The following is an 18,644-nucleotide window of genomic DNA, read 5'->3' on the forward strand; positions in this document are numbered from 1 at the left end:
GCTTTCAGAAGGTTGTGGATGCGCGGGGTGGCGCCTGGGCCTTTTCCTGGGGCTTGGCGGCCTCACCCTTGGTTAACTATAGGCGAAGTAGCACTGTTCGAGGCGTGCTTTGTAAGGTTGAACCTGTATAAGTACTCATACTGCTTTCAGCTTTGGTTGTTAAGTGCCCCTGCTGGTTTCAGTTAAGGTTGCTAAGTACTACAGTCTGTTGTGTTTCTTCAGTCCTGTCTTCCTCCAGCCGCCAAAACCAAACCAGCGCCAGCGGGGCCGCCTGCTTCCGTCTCCCACGGCTGGCTGCGCCTCAGCGCACGCATTGCCGCACCGCCGTCTCCTAAATCGTTAACGCCGACGTCCTCCGTGCGCTTTGGTGCGCTCGTCGCAGCGCCGCCCTCTCGCGTTGTCAACATGGTCAACAAACAACAGGAATCGGCAGAAGTACATGGAGAGGATGAAAGTAGGGGCCTACCATGTCAGCGTATGGAAAAATAATGCTTCCTCCTAGTGTTTTCCTGACATCTGGGACCCATGACATTGGGAGCATATATAGTCAATACATAAGAGAACAGCACAAGATCGGCTGACACCTGGGACGTAGCTACTCGAGCAGTATTTTTTGTTTGGTATTGTTGAGACGGAGCAGGGTTTGAACTGGGCTGTGGCCCGTCTAGCCCAGGCTTATATTTTATGTTCACCATGTGACCAGCCCAGCTATTTTTTCTTTGTGAAAATGAGCCCAGTTTATTTTTTCTGAAGAATACCCAATCCAGGCCTACTTATTTTTCTACGCCCTGATGGGCTGCAACTCTTTCAAGACGCCCGCAAATCTTGAAAGTAATATGAAATGGGTTGTAAATATAAAAACAGATGACAAATTGGCAATTACTTTATAATTTCTGAATTTTATTACATTTTCAGATTCCTATTTCACTGGGCATTAACCTAATTTAAATATATCTTCAAAGTACTTTAAATCTGGTTGGACATTTCGGTATTAAAAATAGTTTGGAACCCACAGAAATATGCGAAATTGGCCCTGGCCAACCAAAAAAACGACTGCAATAAATTGCATAAGAAGTTGCCATGAGCTATATATAAATTAATAAAAAAAGAGAGAGTGGTCTGACTTGTGGGCCTGTTTAGTTGACGCGTATGCAAGATTTTTTAGTTATTATATACGTCAACAAACGATTCTAGCAGACGTAACCATTGGATGTCAATCCAACGGCCGTCGTGTTTCTTCAATCTCTGATCTTCTTGCTCCAACCGTCAAAGCAGCGCCGGCGGGACCGCCTACTCCCGCCTCCCGTGGCCGGCTGTGCTGCCGCGCAGGCCTCAGCGCCCCCTACTACTCCCACTGCTCGCCAGGGCATCCCTCTACTCACCCACACCGCCTGTTATTCTGTGGCGACGACAGCCTCACATCGCAGCCGAACCGGTGAACGCTCGTACTCCTCTTCGCGTGGGCATCCACTGCCGCGTCTTCCCCGGCTCCGCGTCGTCCCCTTCCTATGCCTCGCCGTCGTCCACCGCCGTGGTGCTCTCGGCGTGGCGTGGTCAATGTGGTCAACGACTGAATTCCATCGGAAGAGTACTGTACGTGGAGAGGCTGATAGCTGGGTCCACGGCAGCCGCAAGGAAGTGCCTCCTTATTACGCGCAAAATAATTATTCCTCCACCTAACAGTGGGGACCCACCGGACGGGCCACCAGTATTTTGTGAAAAAATCGTTTCCCCCTGACTGCTGGGACCCACCGGATGGGCCACCGTTTTTCGCGAAAAAAATGTTCCCCCCGCTGTCAGCTCGGACCCACCGGAAGTGCCTCCTTATTACGCACAAAAAATGAATACTCCCCCGGCAAGCTAGGACCCACCTTGGTGGGAGGCCGACTTGTGGGCCTACTAAGTTGACGGGGGCGAAGGGCTTTGTCAACTTAGTCAATATGAACGATTCTAGCTCCAGTGACCGTACGATGTCCATCCAACGGCCGTAGTGCTTCTTCAACCTCTGGTCTTCTTGCTCCAGCCGCCCAAAGCAGCACCGGTCATGTCGCATGCTCCTGCCTCCCGTGGCCGGCTGTGCTGCCGCGGAGGCCTCACCGCCCCCTACTATTCCCACCGCAGGCCAGGCCCTGCGGTGACGGCAGCCTCACACCGCAGCCGAACCAGTGAACTCTCGTACTCCTCTCCGCGCGGGCTTCCACTGCCGCGTCTTCCCCGGCTCCGCGTCGTCCCTTTCCTAGGCATCGCAGTCGTCCACCGCTGTGGTGCTCTCGGCGCGGCGTGGTCAATGTGGTCAACGACGGACTTCCATCGGAAGAGTACTGTGCGTGGAGACGCTGACAGCTGGGTCCACGGCCGCAGCAAGGTAGTGCCTCCTTATTACGCGCAAAATAATTATTCCTCCACCTGATAGTGGGGACCCACCCGACGGGCCACCGTATTTTGCAAAAAAACCGTTTTCCCCTGACTGCTGGGACCCACCAGCTACATCTTCGCACGCATGGAAGTGCCGGACAGTCGGGACCCACCTGGTCGAAGCGTACGTAGCGTTGTCATTCTGGTCGCGAACATGTACGTACATATATACTGGTCGATGTAGAGGCGCACACATGTCGTAGTAGAGGCGCGCACGTAGCATGTACATGTACGTACAGCGGCCAGAGTGCAAGAAAGAAAATACGGCCATGTATGTGTACATACGGGCGGGGTCTCGAACGCCTACTCACGCATACGTATGGCCAGGGCTCGTGTACATGGCTGGGTCAGAACGGAGAAACAGCGTCGTCGTCATGTTCATGGGGAGGCAACGGAATGTGTCGTGTTCATGGAGAGGCAACGGAATGCGTCGTGTTCATCGGGAGGGCTTGGACGGAACAGGCGATGGAAACGAGGCCTGGCGTACCGCAGAATGGAGGAAACGGCCTTGTGTTCGACCGGCCACGTTCGAAACGGGATCCGGTTGATCGGGAGGGGTCTAGCGTACCGCAAAACAGAGGAAACGGACCTCCTACGGTCGAAACGGGGGTCCTGTTGATCGGGAGGGGTGTGGCGTACCGCAAAACGGACAAAACGGACTTGTGTTGGAGCGCTACGGTCGAAACGGGGGTCCTGTTCATCGGGAGGGGTGTGGCGTACCACAAAACGGGACTCCACGGGATACTGTTCATCTCCACAGTCGACCCCCTCCAGCCTCCACGAGCTACTGTTCATCCACCGTCGACCTACTCTAGCCTCCACCTGCGACTGTTCATCCACAGGCTCCTGTTCATCCAGCCTCCATCGTGCGCTACTCCACCGGCTACTGTTCAACCAGCCCTCTCCACGGGCTCCTGTTCAACCACCCCTCCACGGGCTACTGTTCATCCTGCCCTCCACCATCTACTGTTCATCCTGCCCTCCACGGGGTGGTCCTGTTCATCCAGCCCTCCACGGGGTCCTATTCTTCCAGCCCCAACCGACTCGATCGATCGGGGTCCTATTCATCCAGAGGCAACACCACGGGGTCCTGTTCATCCACCCCCACCGGGAACTGTTCATCCAACCCCCCCCTGCAACGCTCACTATTCATCCAGAGGCAGCATCGATCGGCTTCAGTTAGTAGCAGTAGCGAAGGAATCGCTCGATCGGGTTCAGTTAACAGCCATCGATCGATCGCTCGGGTTCAGTAACGCGTAGCCTGCAGTGCAATCGCTCGGTTTCAGTTAGAGCCCAACGCCTCGCTCGGGTTCAATCAGAGCCAACGCCTCGCACACACGCGCATACGTGTACGAGAGAAACGCGCATCGGTCGACCCCCGACCTCCCACCGTAACCGGGAACTCCCCGAAATTTTCCTCCCCCTCGCTTCTACCATGGTTTTTTCCGTCATGGACGGCCCAAAGAATGTCATGCACCTGCGTCTCCGGCACGCCCAGGACGAAAAGCCCATTTTCTGTCATGATTTTTTGTCATAGAAGTAGGAGCCCACCACATCTATGATGATACTGGGTTTTGTCACAATTATCGTCATAGAAGTGTCATATGTATGACAGAAAAAAAATTCGTTCGGCCCAAAATGTCATGGATGTGTCTTTTTTTGTAGTGGAAGCTCTTCATTCCAGTGTTCCTTGTCTGTGACAAATTGCAAGAGTCCATCATCTCTGAAGCAATCCAGCACTTCTTCTAGACAGGGCAGGCCAGCTATAGCTTCAGTGTCAAGACGCATATGTGGAAATGTGTGCCCTTGATTGTATAAGACGCATGAATAGTAGTTGCGCTGATGATAGCTCCAGAACCGATCCGATGAAATGCGGGGTTTGGAGTATGGGTTCTTGGCGCTGTCGAAGAAGGTGTTATTGTAAGTGCATCTAGTGCCACCCCTAGTTGGTTTTGGAGTATTGACGACAAACCTGGTCGAGGGACTAATGTGTTTGTGAGAATTGCAGGATAACACAGGTAGAAGTCCCTCATTGATTCGGTTTTCCTACCAGAGATGACCCCTAAAAATGTATGAAGACATTGAAGTCAAAGGTGGTATGTGAAGACATTCACATTGAAGACTATGACAAGAGAAGACATCGCGTGAAGACTATGGAGCGCGAAGACTTAGTTGTTTCGTCGTTCTTTTTCTTCTTTTTTGAGTCATAGGAACCACCGTACTGTTAAGTGGGGTCCATGTAAACCAGTCAGAATGACTATAGTGATGCTTAACCAAAATGTTATGTCTTCGAGCGAAGACAATGAGAGCAAATCTTATCCAGAGCTGGATAAGTCACCTTTGCTTGTAGCTCAAGTAAAGTTGCCGTGTGTGTTTGAAATCTGACTGTTGGAACACGTGTCAGTTCCTTAGTGACCTAGGGTCATTTTGGACAAATCAGGTCGGGTTGCCTAGTGGCTATAAATAGCCCACCCCCTACACCATAAATTGGTTGGCTGCTCATAGTTAGTGCACGGTTTTTGTCGTTTAAGAGCAACCCACCTCGAAGCCTTTGAGAGAGAAATCCTTGCGAGGACAAAGCCCTAAACACCCAGAGCCAAAGAGTGTTAGGCATCACTTAAGTCTTCTTGTCTGTGTGATCTGAAGACTTATTACACTTGAGGACTGTGAATCCTCCAGCCAGTTAGGCGTCGCATTCTGAGCATCCAAGAGTCATTGTGGATCTCCGGTGAACGAAGTCTGTGAAGGTTTGGAAGTCTACCTTGAAGACTTACCAGAGTAATTGGGCGAGGACTGGGTGTCCTTAGCTCAAGGGGAATAAGGTGAAGACGCGGTCTTCTGAGTTGAATCTCAGCCTCCCTAACCAGACGTACAGTTGTCACAGCAACTGGAACTGGTCCAACACATCATTGTCTTCAACGAGCCACTGGTTCTATCCTTCCCATCTCTTTATTTGCAGATTGGTCCTTGTGAAGTCATTTCCTGTTTGATTATCTATTTGTCTTCACTGTGTGACTGCTTGTTCTGATTGGCTTCATACTATCTTCCATCCTGATCTATACTGCCTAGCTGCTATTAGTCCTTGTGCTTTCATTTCATTGAATACTTGACTATGGCTTGCTTAGTGTAGTCTACCTTCCGCTGCATGGTAATAGGTTTATTTCTATCGGTTGTTTAGAAACTTCCATGTTTTGAAGACTTTCATAAAAATCGCCTATTCACCCCCCCCCTCTAGTTGATCACTAGCACTTTCACCTCGGAGGAAGCACATGAAGCAATCTTGATGAAGGAGTTCATTACCGACCTAGGAGTTATTCCCAATGCGTCGATCCCGATGGCTCTCTTCTGTGACAACACTGTAGCTATTGCCTTGGCCAAGGATCCCAGGTTTCACAAGAAGACCTGGCATATCAAGCGTCGCTTCAACTCCATTCATGAAAATGTTCAAGACGGAGACATAGATATTTGTAAAGTGCATACGGACCTAAATGTCGCAGATCTGTTGACTAAACCTCTTCCGCGAGCAAAACATGATCAACACCAGAACTCTATGGGTGTTCGATTCATCATAATGTAACTTGATTATTGACTCTAGTGCAAATGGGAGACTGTTGGAAATATGCCCTAGAGGCAATAATAAAATGGTTATTATTATATTTCCTTATTCATTATAATTGTGTATTGTTCATGCTATAATTGTGTTATCCGGAAATCGTAATACATGTGTGAATACATAGACCACAACATGTCCCTAGTGAGCCTCTAATTGACTAGCACGTTGATCAATAGATGGTTATGATTTCCTGACCATGGACATTGGATGTCTTTGATAATGGGATCACATCATTGGGAGAATGATGTGATGGACAAGACCCAATCCTAAGCATAGCACAAGATCGTGTAGTTCGTTTGCTAAAGCTTTTCTAATATCAAGTATCATTTCCTTAGACCATGAAATTGTGCAACTCTCGGATACCGTAGGAATGCTTTGGGTGTGCCAAACGTCACAACATAACTGGGTGGCTATAAAGGCACACTACGGGTATCTCCGAAAGTGTCTGTTGAGTTGGCACGAATCGAGACTGGGATTTGTCACTCCGTGTGACGGAGAGGTATCTCTGGGCCCACTCGGTAAGACATCATCAAAATGAGCTCAATGTGATCAAGGAGTTGATCACGGGATGATGTGTTATGGAACGAGTAAAGAGACTTGCCGGTAACGAGATTGAACAAGATATAGGGATACCAACGACCGAATCTCGGGCAAGTATCATACCGGGAGACAATGGGAATTGTATACGGGATTGATCGAATCCCTGACATCGTGGTTCAGCCGATGAGATCATCATGAAACATGTGGGAGCCAACATGGGTATCCAGATCCCGTTGTTGGTTATTGGCCAGAGAGATGTCTCGGTCATGTCTGCATTATTCCCGAACCCGTAGGGTCTACACACTTAAGGTTCGGTGATGCTAGAGTTGCTATGGGAAATAGTATGCAGTTACCGAATGTTGTTCGGAGTCCTAAATGAGATCCCGGACGTCACGAGGAGTTCCGGAATGGTCCGGAGGTGAAGATTTATATATGGGAAGTCATCATACGGTCACCGGAAGTGTTCGGGGGTTTATCGGTATTATACTGGGACCACCGAAGGGGTTCCGGGGGTCCACCGGAAGGGTCCACCTGCCCCGGAGGGCCCTATGGGCTGTATTTGGAAGGTAACCAGCCCCTAAGTGGGCTGTGCGCCAAACCCCTTGAGCCCATGCGCCTAGGGTTGGCGGACCCTAAAGGGGGCGCCCCCTTGGCTTGGGGGGCAAGCCCCCTCCCCTTGGCCGCCGCCCCCTCTAGATCTCATCTAGAGGGGCGGCCCCCTTCCCCCTATAAATAGAGGGGTGGAGGGAGGGAAGCAACACCACTTCCAAGGCGCAGCCCTCCCTCTCCCAACACTTCCTCCTCAACCGTGGAGCTTGGCGAAGCCCTGCCGGAGAACTGCGAGCTCCACCACCACGCCGTCGTGTTGCCGGAGTTCTTCCCCAACTTCTCCTGCCCCCTTGCTGGATCAAGAAGGAGGAGATTTCCCCAGGATGTACGTGTGTTGAATGCGGAGGCGCCGTTGTTTGATCGACTTACTGACATCACAAATGAGCTTCAAGCCCTCGGCGCTACTGAGATCACCAAGCATGAAGTCATCAAGACACTCCTGAGATCACTTGACAACTCGTTTGACACCCTAGCCCTGATGATTCAAGAACGCCCTGACGGCAAGACACTCGATCCGTCTGACATACTGGAAAGGCTCAACACACATGAGTTTCAGCTTTCTGAGAAAACAGACATCTACGGTCCCAACTATGGGAGAACTCGTGCTTTGAAGGCAAAAGCTATTTCCTCATCTGAAAAAGAATCTGATTGCAGTTCTCATGATCCTGAAGACATTGGAAAGGAGCTTGCTATGCTTGTGAAGAAGTTCCAGAAATTCACCAAGAAGAAAGGCTTCAGAAAGTCCTCACGATCTAGCTCAAGGAATGATGAAGCTTCTGCTCATGACTATAAGAAGATAACATGCTAAGTGCAAGAAACCTGGCCACTACATCTCTGAGTGTCCGCAGTGGGACAATGAGAAGAAGAAGAAGAAGAAGAAATACTCAAAGTCTTATTCCAAGTCTTCATCAAAGTCTTCATCACACAAGAATAGCTCATCTGGCAAGGCTCGTGCGTTTGTTGGCAAGGAAATGGATTCAGAGGAGGAGTCTGCTTCTGAGGAGGCGGAGGTGGAGTCTAAGGAGGAGTCCGATTCTGGCATTGCAAGTCTGGCTACAGCCTACGTTGCCAAGTCCATCTTCACCATTGAAGATAATGACTCCATCACCGATGCCGATGCTAATGACTAGGACGACTCCGCTCCCACCTACTGCTTCATGGCACGTAGTGCCAAGGTAAACTCACGCACTACTCACTATCAAACATCCAGTGAAGATGACTCTGATTGTGGTTCCAAACCCAGCTACAAAACACATGCTAAAATTGCAACCGAAGAACGGAAAGCTATGGAACATATTCAAAAACTGTTAGACAAAAGCGATGACCTGTTAGACGCTGAAATGACTCGATCCCAATCCTTAATTGAAGACATAAAAATCTTCATGTTAAGTATGAGGAACTTGAAAGTCGTTATGAAATGCTCTCAACAACTCATGAAAAGCTTTCCTATGATTATCTTCAAAGGAAGCAAGATCTTGAGAAATTGAGAGCGGCTCATGAAGATCTTCAAAAGGAAAATGAGTCACTTCGTGCAAAACAGATTAGTTCCACTCAGGAAGGATTTGAATCACCATGTCTTAAATGCATTGAGCGTGACAATGCTACTTCTGTTGCCGGATGTTCTACTGCTGCTACTGTTGCAATATCTTCAACTGTTGATGTGGTAACTAACCCCTCTGCTGAGGATGCCACTGCTATTGCTGATGAAAATGCTAGGTTGAAGACATTGCTTGAAACAGGGATGTACAAAAGTCTCAAAGGACATCAGACACTATGTGATGTCCTCAAAAGGCAGATCCTGAACCGAAACCCTAGGAAAGAGGGTGTTGGGTTCGAAAGGAAAATGAATGCTGATGGCTCTTACTGGAAACCTGAGCAGTACCCCAAAACCACATGGGTTGCTGCAAAGGAAGCTTCAGTGGATCCATCCACCCTATCTGGCTTCACTTGTGCTAATCCCATTGTTATTGATGAATCCTTTAATGCAAACTATAAACTGTTTAAGAATCAGAATGGTGAATTGTTTGCCAGGTATATTGGTACTAACTGCAGGAATGGGCCACCTATGAAGAAAGTCTGGGTGCCGAAAAGGTGTCTAGAGAATCTTCCTATGATTGTCATCATGACACCACAAGTGAAGAAGACAAACCCCAGACCACAGGCTTCATATGGTCCAAAGGCTTCATACAGACAGAGGACTCACCTGAGTCGCACTAACGCAAATATTTTGCAGGGAAACCATACTCAGGACTTTGAATATGAGCATGTTTCATCAAACCGCCATGTTCATAAGACCAAGAACTACTCTGCTTATTCTTATGAGTACTATTGCCCTCCTGCAAGACTATTTGCTAGGGCTTCAAAGCCAAAGTTCTCAGATGCTGCACTTAGACTCATTACTTCGAAGCCACCCTTGAAGATGTGGGTGGCTAAGAAAGCTTAACTCTCTTTTGCAGGGAAGGGTCTCCAGCCGAAAATCAAATTTGTCTGAAGCTATTGTTGGGGACCTTAAACATCTTGTAGGGCGCAAGATCAAATGCCCAAATGGTCTTATTATGTATTTTGTTCCTGGGTCGCTTGCTACTTGCCCTATCAGTCCTAACCTCGATCTAAGCTTTCATAATCCACTTGCTCGTCAAATGTTTATGCTTCACAATTCTCTTCGTGAAGCCTATCCACCTAACTGCATTGTAGGGTATGACACCAGCTGCTTCAGAATGGATTATTGATAGTGGGTGTACTAATCACATGACTGGCAAGCGAAGTCTTCTCATGGACTCAACTATACATCCATCTAACAAGAGTCACATCACATTTGCTGATACTGGTAAAAGCGAGGTATTGGGTCTAGGTAGAGTTGCAATCTCAAGGGATCAACACATGGATAAAGTGATGCTTGTTGAATCCCTTGGTTTCAACTTAATGTCTGTCTGAATGCTTTGCGATTTAAACATGATTGTGATATTTGGAAAATATCGTTGCCTTGTTCTAATGGAATCTAACAAGTCTCTAGTCTTTGAAGGGTATCGGAAAGATGATTTGTACTGTGGTAGATTTCTCAGCAGGACCACAGCTTGCCGTATGTCTTCTAGCAAAAGCTTCAGAATGTTGGCTCTGGCATCGGAGGCTAGGGCATGCTGGCATGAGGAATTTGCACACTCTTGCAAAGAAGAAGCATATCATAGGCATCGAGGGCGTCAAGTTCAAGAAAGATCACCTATGAGGTGCCTGTGAAGCTGGAAAGATGACGAGGGCCAAGCATCCCTCGAAGACAATCATGACAACGACTCAACCCTTCGAACTGCTACACATGGACCTCTTCGGTCCCACTCACTACTCAACTCTTACTACTACTGCTTGTCTCTATGGCTTCGTCATTGTTGATGATTATTCAAGATATACATGGGTGCATATAATACTCTACAAGACTGAAGTGCAGGATGTCTTCAGACGCTTCGCCAATCGAGCCATGAACAACTATGGCGTCAAGATCAAGCACATCAGAAGTGACAATGGCACCGAATTCAAGAACACTGGCCTCGACACTTACCTTGATACTTTGGGCATCACTCATGAGTTCTCAGCTCCGTACACGCCGCAACAGAATGGCGTCGTGGAACACAAGAACAGAACACTTATTGAGATGGCCCGGACGATGCTCGATGAATACAAGACTCCAAGAAAGTTCTGGCATGAAGCCATTGATACTGCATTCCATATTATCAATCGTGTTTATCTTCACAAGCTTCTGAACAAAACATCCTATGAGCTCCTCACTGGTAAGAAGCCAAATGTTAGTTACTTCAGAGTATTTGGTGCCAGGTGCTGGATCAAGGATCCACATCACACTTCAAAATTTGCACCGAAAGCACATGAAGATTTTATGCTTGGATACGGAAAGGATTCGCACTCCTACAGAGTCTTCAACCTCTTTCACTATAAAGTGGTTGAAACTGTGGATGTGCGGTTCGATGGGACTAACGGCTCGCAAAGAGAGCACCTGCCAAATGTGTTAGATGAAGTTCCATCCAGTGAATCCATCAAGCTTATGGGAACTGGAGAAATCATACCGTCTGAAGCTTAGCCTGAAGAGGAACTCATCATCTCTGCACCTGATCAACCTGAAGACAATGCTCAGCTTGAAGACAATCCTTCCAACGATGACAATGATCAGCAAGAGCAAAATCTTTGTCTTGTTCATCCTCGTGTTGCAAATGAAGTACAGATTGAGAGAATAATTGACAGCATTAATGCACCTAGTCCACTCACTCGTTCAAAGGCAACACAACTAGCAAATTTCTGTGGACACTTCGCATTGGTCTCAATATCTGAACTGAAGAAAGTTGATGAAGCCTTCATGGAGCCTGAATGGATTCAAGCAATGCAATAAGATCTTCAACAATTTGAGCTGAATAATGTATGGGAACTGGTCAAGCGTCCTGATCCTCGTAAGCACAATATCATAGGCACTAAATGGATATATCGCAACAAGCAAGATGAGCATGGTCAAGTTGTCAGAAACAAAGCTCATCTCGTTGCTCTAGGATACACTCAAGTTGAAGGAATTGACTTCGATGAAACATTTACTCATGTGGCTAGGTTTGAAGCTATACACATACTGCTGGCCTATGCAAATCATCATAACATTCTTCTGTATCAAATGGATGTAAAGAGCGCTTTTCTCAATGGCAAGATTGAAGAAGAAGTGTATGTTGCACAACCGCCTGGCTTTGAAGATCCAAAACATCCTGACATGGTTTATAAGCTCAACAAGGCACTGTATGGCCTCAAACAAGCCCCTCATGCTTGGTATGACATACTCAAGGACTTCCTGAAGAGCAAAGGCTTCAAACCTGGTTCTTTGGATCCCACACTCTTCACGAAGACATATGATGGTGAACTGTTTGTGTGCCAAATATATGTGGATGACATTATCTTCGGCTGCACCAACCAGAAATACAGTGATGAGTTTGGATATATGATGCAAGAGCAATATCAGATGTCCATGATGGGTGAGCTGAAATTCTTCCTTGGTGTTCAAGTACGACAGCAACGCAACGACATCTTCATATCTCAAGAGAAATACCTCAAAGATTTCCTGAAGAAGTTTGGAATGCAAGACTGCAAAGGTTACACGACGCCAATGCCAGCTAAACACCATCTGGGTCCCGACGACAATGGTAAAGAGTTCGATCAAAAGTTATACCTCTCCATGATTGGTTCTCTGCTTTACTTATGTGCATCTAGGCCAGATATCATGCTTAGTGTTTGCATGTGTGCCCGATTCCAAGCGGCACCAAAGGAATTGCAGCACTTAGCTGTGAAGCGAATTCTTCGATATTGGGCTCACACCCCAACACTAGGATTATGGTATCCAAAGGGCTCAGAGTTTGATCTAGTTGGATTCTCGGATGCTGATTATGCTGGTGACAAGGTGGATCGCAAGTCTACATCAGGCACATGTCACTTTCTGGGACGATCACTTGTATGTTGGTCTTCAAAGAAGCAGAACTGTGTATCTCTCTCCACTGCTGAATCTGAATACATTGCTGCTGGATATTGCTGCGCTCAGCTTCTATGGATGAAGCAAACACTCAAATACTATGGCATTCATCTGAAGCAAGTGCCAGTCTACTGCGACAACGAAAGTGCCATCAAGATTGCTAACAACCCAGTTCAGCACTCGAAGACAAAGCACATTGAAATTCGTCATCACTTTCCCAGAGATCATGTTATGAAGGAAGATATTGATATCATACACGTCAACACTGAAGAGCAACTGGCAGATATCTTCACAAAGCCCTTGGATGAGAAAAGGTTTTGCAAGTTACGGTGTGAGCTAAATATCTTGGAATCCTCAGATGTCCTGTGATCAGGCACACATCCTAACACTTATGCATGTTGATGACTTAGATGTGCAACACACGAAGTAAAGTATGTCTTCAATCAATGAAGACTTACATTCTGAGTGTGAATACAGTAACGTGGAATTTGACTTCTGAGCACCACGATAGTTGTGCGTCGTGTCTAGGTATAATACTTCCTATACGGTGGGTAACACCACCACCAAATTCTTCCCTTAGAAGTGTTTTTCACATGGCGTTACATTTGGAAAGTCTTCGCATTTTGTTTGTCTTCAATGTTAACATGGCCTCATGATTATCTTCAATATACTGATTTAGTTTCTGTCCTCTATAGCATTCACTTATAGCTAAGTCTTCACGTTGAATCTTTTGAACTAAGTGAATGTGATCGGACCCTAACCTTTCTATGCTTCCGTCTTAAGTCTATCTATCAAAATCATATGCATTCTATTGAAACTGTCAAAACGTCTTCTCTGCGTCCTTGTCAGCAGAAGACACAGGGACAAACATTAATCTGTTTTCAATGCTCAATCCTTTTTGCCTGAAACTCGGAGAAGTGGGAACGACCACCCGACAATCTAGGCGTGCGTGGGAACATGGAACAACCTCCAATGTGTTGCATGATCGCCACGTGTCCTTCAGATGTGAACCGCCAGGGGCACCTGCGTAATAACGTTGTGCCGTCCCTGCCTCTATAAATACACGCCTCACCCCAGTCATTATCTCTTCTTCCACTCTCGCACAAACCCTAGCGCCACCGCTAGCACTCGATGACGCCGGCGACGAAGCGCTTAGCTGCCGCGACATCACCGACGCCGTCCTCACGCTGGCCGCGGACATCGTCTTCTCTGCCATCGCCGTAGGTGTCCTCCGTCGCCAAGTTAGGGCACGGAAGATCGAACTTCTCAGCCTCCTCTCCCACTCCGTCTAGAAGTTCCTTGTGTGGTAAATAAAACCTCCTTTTTACAGTCTTTTTGATCCGATAGGTTCATCCTTTTCAACCACAAGTGGTTTCTATTCCCACAAGTTGGATCTATCTCATTCTGCAATCTGGCCTAGTATGTTCACTTATGCTTCACAAAGCAGTTAGATTCCTCACTTGTACTTATTCGTGGATTCATACAAATCTAGAACCAACTCTCTACATATGAGTGAATGTCTTCGCACTAGGAGGTCAATGTCTTTCTAACTGATTTATCTTCAAAATCTTCTGAGAATGCATATGACCTCTTCCCCTTCCCTCGCACCTTTAATGTTGTCACAGGTACATGTCCGTGGGAGAATCCCTTGGTTCTCATAGTCTGCATTCATTTGCAGAGTTCTTACAACATCATATAAATTCTCCTGAAGCCAGTTCTTGTCTGACCAGTAGACGAAAGACTTTGACAGTGTTGAAGCCTTTCAGTCTAAACTTCATGGCAATAGAGAAATCTGCAAGGAAGGGTGGCAGACAGCGCCGTGGAAACACCTCAAGAGATTTGCCTCCTGACCTCTATGAGCTGTACAAGGCACATCCAGAGGGGGACTGCAATCAACGGAAAACCCGAATCCAATGGATTCAAAGATATTGGGCAAAACAATGGTACAAGTACAGGTTCGTGACCCAGGAATATGCTAAGAAGAATGCCACCAAGCGACCCTGGGGAGACATCTTGTACAAAAACCTTCAACCCAGGTCCAGAGCTGAAGCCATTGAACAAGGCTTCTACCCTTTCATGGTCCATGGACCAGAGCCTGCAGATGCAGACCCATCTTCATTACTATGGTGCCGTGACGACAATCTGTTCAAGCGCAACTTCCAGTTTGCCAAGAACTCGGCCAAAGAGAACAAGAAGACACGGGGATTAGACTTCAATCCAGGCCCCTCTGCTCCTCGTGCTGACGGCACACGCGAAGCTGAACCCAATCTGGTTGGGCCCTTCTATAACTTAGAAGGTCTCATCACTCACATAAAGGTTCAAGGGGCAGTCGTGGATCAACCTGCAGACGACGCTGATTCTGACGAAGCGCCTGCAACACCGAAGCCAAAGAAGCTGAAGAAACCTAAAGCTTCGAAGCCTTCCCCTGTAGCAAAGGTTTCACGGGCGAAGCCTCTGGCCACTGCACCTCCTGAAGCCAGTGTGCAGTCTGAAGATCTCTCACGCGTCTCCCAGCCCGCCAAAGTGAAGAAGCCCATGCAACCCACCGGTCAAGCACTTACCCCTGCTGCTGTGTTGCGAAACGAGTATGACGCCATTGATCTGTCCATCGACGATGATCTTGGCAATGACGCTCTTGAGCAGTTGATCAAGAGAAAGCAAGAGGCGACAATCTTCAATGACCTCCCTCTCTTTGATGTGGAAATCTTAATGTAGGATCGAAAGTATGTCTAGAGGGGGGTGATAGACTACTTGACCAATTAAAAATCTATCCTTTTCCCAATTTTAGTCTTTGGCAGATTTTAGCTATCTTAGCACAAGTCAAGCAATCTTAACACAATTCAAGCAAGCATGCAAAGAGTCTATGAGCAGCGGAAAGTAAAGCATGCAACTTGCAAGAATGTAAATGGAAGGGTTTGGAGAATTCAAACGCAATTGGAGACACGGATGTTTTTGTCGTGGTTCCGATAGGTGGTGCTATCGTACATCCACGTTGATGGAGACTTCAACCCATGAAGGGTAACAGTTGCGTGAGTCCATGGAGGGCTCCACCCACGAAGGGTCCACGAAGAAGCAACCTTGTCTATCCCATCATGGCCATCGCCCACGAAGGACTTGCCTCACTAGCGGTAGATCTTCACGAAGTAGGCGATCTCCTTGCCCTTACAAACTCCTTGGTTCAACTCCACAATCTTGTCGGAGGCTCCCAAGTGACACCTAGCCAATCTAGGAGACACCACTCTCCAAGAAGTAACAAATGGTGTGTTGATGATGAACTCCTTGCTCTTGTGCTTCAAATGATAGTCTCCCCAACACTCAACTCTCTCTCACAGGATATGGATTTGGTGGAAAGAAGATTTGAGTGGAAAGCAACTTGGGAAGGCTAGAGATCAAGATTCATATGGTGGGAATGGAATATCTTGGCCTCAACACATGAGTAGGTGGTTCTCTCTCAGAAAATGTGTATTGGAAGTGTAGGTATGTTCTGATGGCTCTCTCCACGAATGAAGAGTGGGTGGAGGGGTATATATAGCCTCCACACAAAAACTAACCGTTACACACAATTTACCAATCTCGGTGAGACCGAATTGAGAAACTCGGTCGGACCGATTTAGCAAACCTAGTGACCGTTAGGATTTTCGGTGGGACTGAGATGCAACTCGGTAGGACCGATATGGTTAGGGTTAGGGCATAACGTAATCTCGGTGTGACCGATTACACAAACTCGGTGGGACCGATTTTGGTAATAAGCTAACCAGAGAGTTGGTCAGGTAAACTCGGTGGGACCGATTTGCTCATTTCGGTGGGACCAAAATGTTACAAAAGGGAAACAGAGAGTTTACATTGCAATCTCGGTGGGACCGATCGCTCATCTCGGTAGGACCGAAACGTTACGAAGGGAAACAGAGAGATTACAACCCCATCTCGGTGTGACCGAGATCCCTATCGGTGAGACCGATTTGCCTAGGGTTTGTGGCAGTGGCTATGACATCTGAACTCGGTGGCGCCGGATAGAAAGAATCGGTGGGGCCGAGTTTGACTTTTGGTTTAGGTCATATGTGGATGTGGGAAGGTAGTTGAGGGTTTTGGAGCATATCACTAAGCACTATGAAGCAAGAACCTCATCAAGCAACACCTCATCCCTCCTTGATAGTATTGGCTTTTCCTATAGACTCAATGTGATCTTGGATCACTAAAATATAAAATGTAGAGTCTTGAGCTTTGAGCTTGAGCCAATCTTTTTGTCCTTAGTATTTTGAGGGGTCCACTTTCCTCATCCATGCCATGCCATTCATTGAGCTTTTCCTGAAATATTAATCTTGGAATAATGTTAGCTCAATGAGCTATATGTTGTTAGGAATTACCAAAACCACCCTAGGGATAGTTGCACTTTCAATCTCCCCCTTTTTGGTAATTGATGACAACATATAGATCAAAGCTTCGACAAATGATAATAAGAGTGAAAAACATTGTCGCTTTGAGAAGTATGTGAAAAGCAAGAGCTCCCCCTAAATTTGTGCATAGTTTATGATTTGCTTTGGACTGCAAATGCACAGAGAGTTAGGCTCATGGGTTACTCTTCCATGTCACATACATCTTGGTGGAGCGCTCAAAATGATAATAATTAAATACATGCACTCATCACCAAGCAAAGTGAATGATCATATAGGGATAAAATGATAATGTCATCCAACACACATGATCATCCAAGTATCACACAGACAGAAAGTATCTCAATCAAGCAAATAAAGTTCAACCACCAAAGCAAGAGAGAATAAAAAGCAACACTCTCCTCTCGAAGCCTATGATCTATACATTTTTCTCCCCCTTTGGCAACAAGTTACCAAAAAGTTCATAGAAAATGCATAGCACTAAATCGTCTCTCAGGCTTGGTCTTCAGGTGGTGGTGTCCGGAGAACTCCAAGAACGAAGGCTTCAGTCGATGTAGATGGAGCTGTGAGTAGGTGCTGGAGCTTGGTGGCACTGAACTGTAGCTGGTGCAGATGAAGTGGCTCTGGTGTCTGTTACTGGCACTGCAGTTGACCTCTGAGCTCTAGGCACTCTGGCAAATGCCTCAGTGGTTGTCTTGCCCTTCCTCTCCTGCATATCATCCTGAAGTTGCTCCACAACAGACTGGATCTCAGTTACCTTCACATCCATGTCATAGAACTTCTGCTCCACAATCCTTTCCAAGCTCTCCTGGTTTTGAGTCAGGGTGGCCAGCCCTTTCTCAATCCTTAGAGTGGATGCAATCAAGTAGCCAAGCTGATCTTGCTTGCTCTTCAGAAGATACTGAGATGCCTCTTCCATGGTTGGCATCTTTGCAGCTTTCTCAGCCTTTGCCTTCTCCCTCTTTGCTTGAGTCGTGCACAGAAGATGGTTCATCCTCATTCATAACCACTTGGTTGTCCTCAAAGTCTGGATAGATAGGCATGTGCTCCTTGTCCAACAAGTATGTGTAGTGCCCATCTTGGAGTTAATCAACTCCTGGATCTGTGGTGCATACCCACAGCTTCTCTTTTGGTCAGCAGCTGTCCTCTTGATAGTTTCAACTATAAGACTCATGACCTTGAACTTTTGTGGCACATCAAATATATGTAGCAGATTGATGGAGTGGCCTCTGATCATTCTGTGATCACCAGACTTGGGCAGAAGAGTGTGCCTGAGGATCCAATTGATAGTAGGCAGTCCTGACAGCAGGTGTTTCACTGATCCAAATTGGTGAGTCTCAAGATCTGCATCAGGAATCTCCTTGTACATGCTAGCCATGGAGTTGTGATCCTTCTTCTTCTTGGCATAGACATCCAAGTCATCTTCATTCTCCTCAGGAGCATTGATCAATTGAGCCCATTCTGCTACTGTTGACTGGTATCTAGTGCCTTCAGACATCCAGACTATCTTGCCATCTGGGTAGAAGTGAGCTGTGGAGTAGAACTGCATGATAAGCTCATCATTCCACTTTGT

Source organism: Triticum urartu, chromosome 7 (genome assembly GCF_003073215.2).
Source record: "Triticum urartu cultivar G1812 chromosome 7, Tu2.1, whole genome shotgun sequence".
Classification (NCBI taxonomy): Eukaryota; Viridiplantae; Streptophyta; class Magnoliopsida; order Poales; family Poaceae; genus Triticum; species Triticum urartu.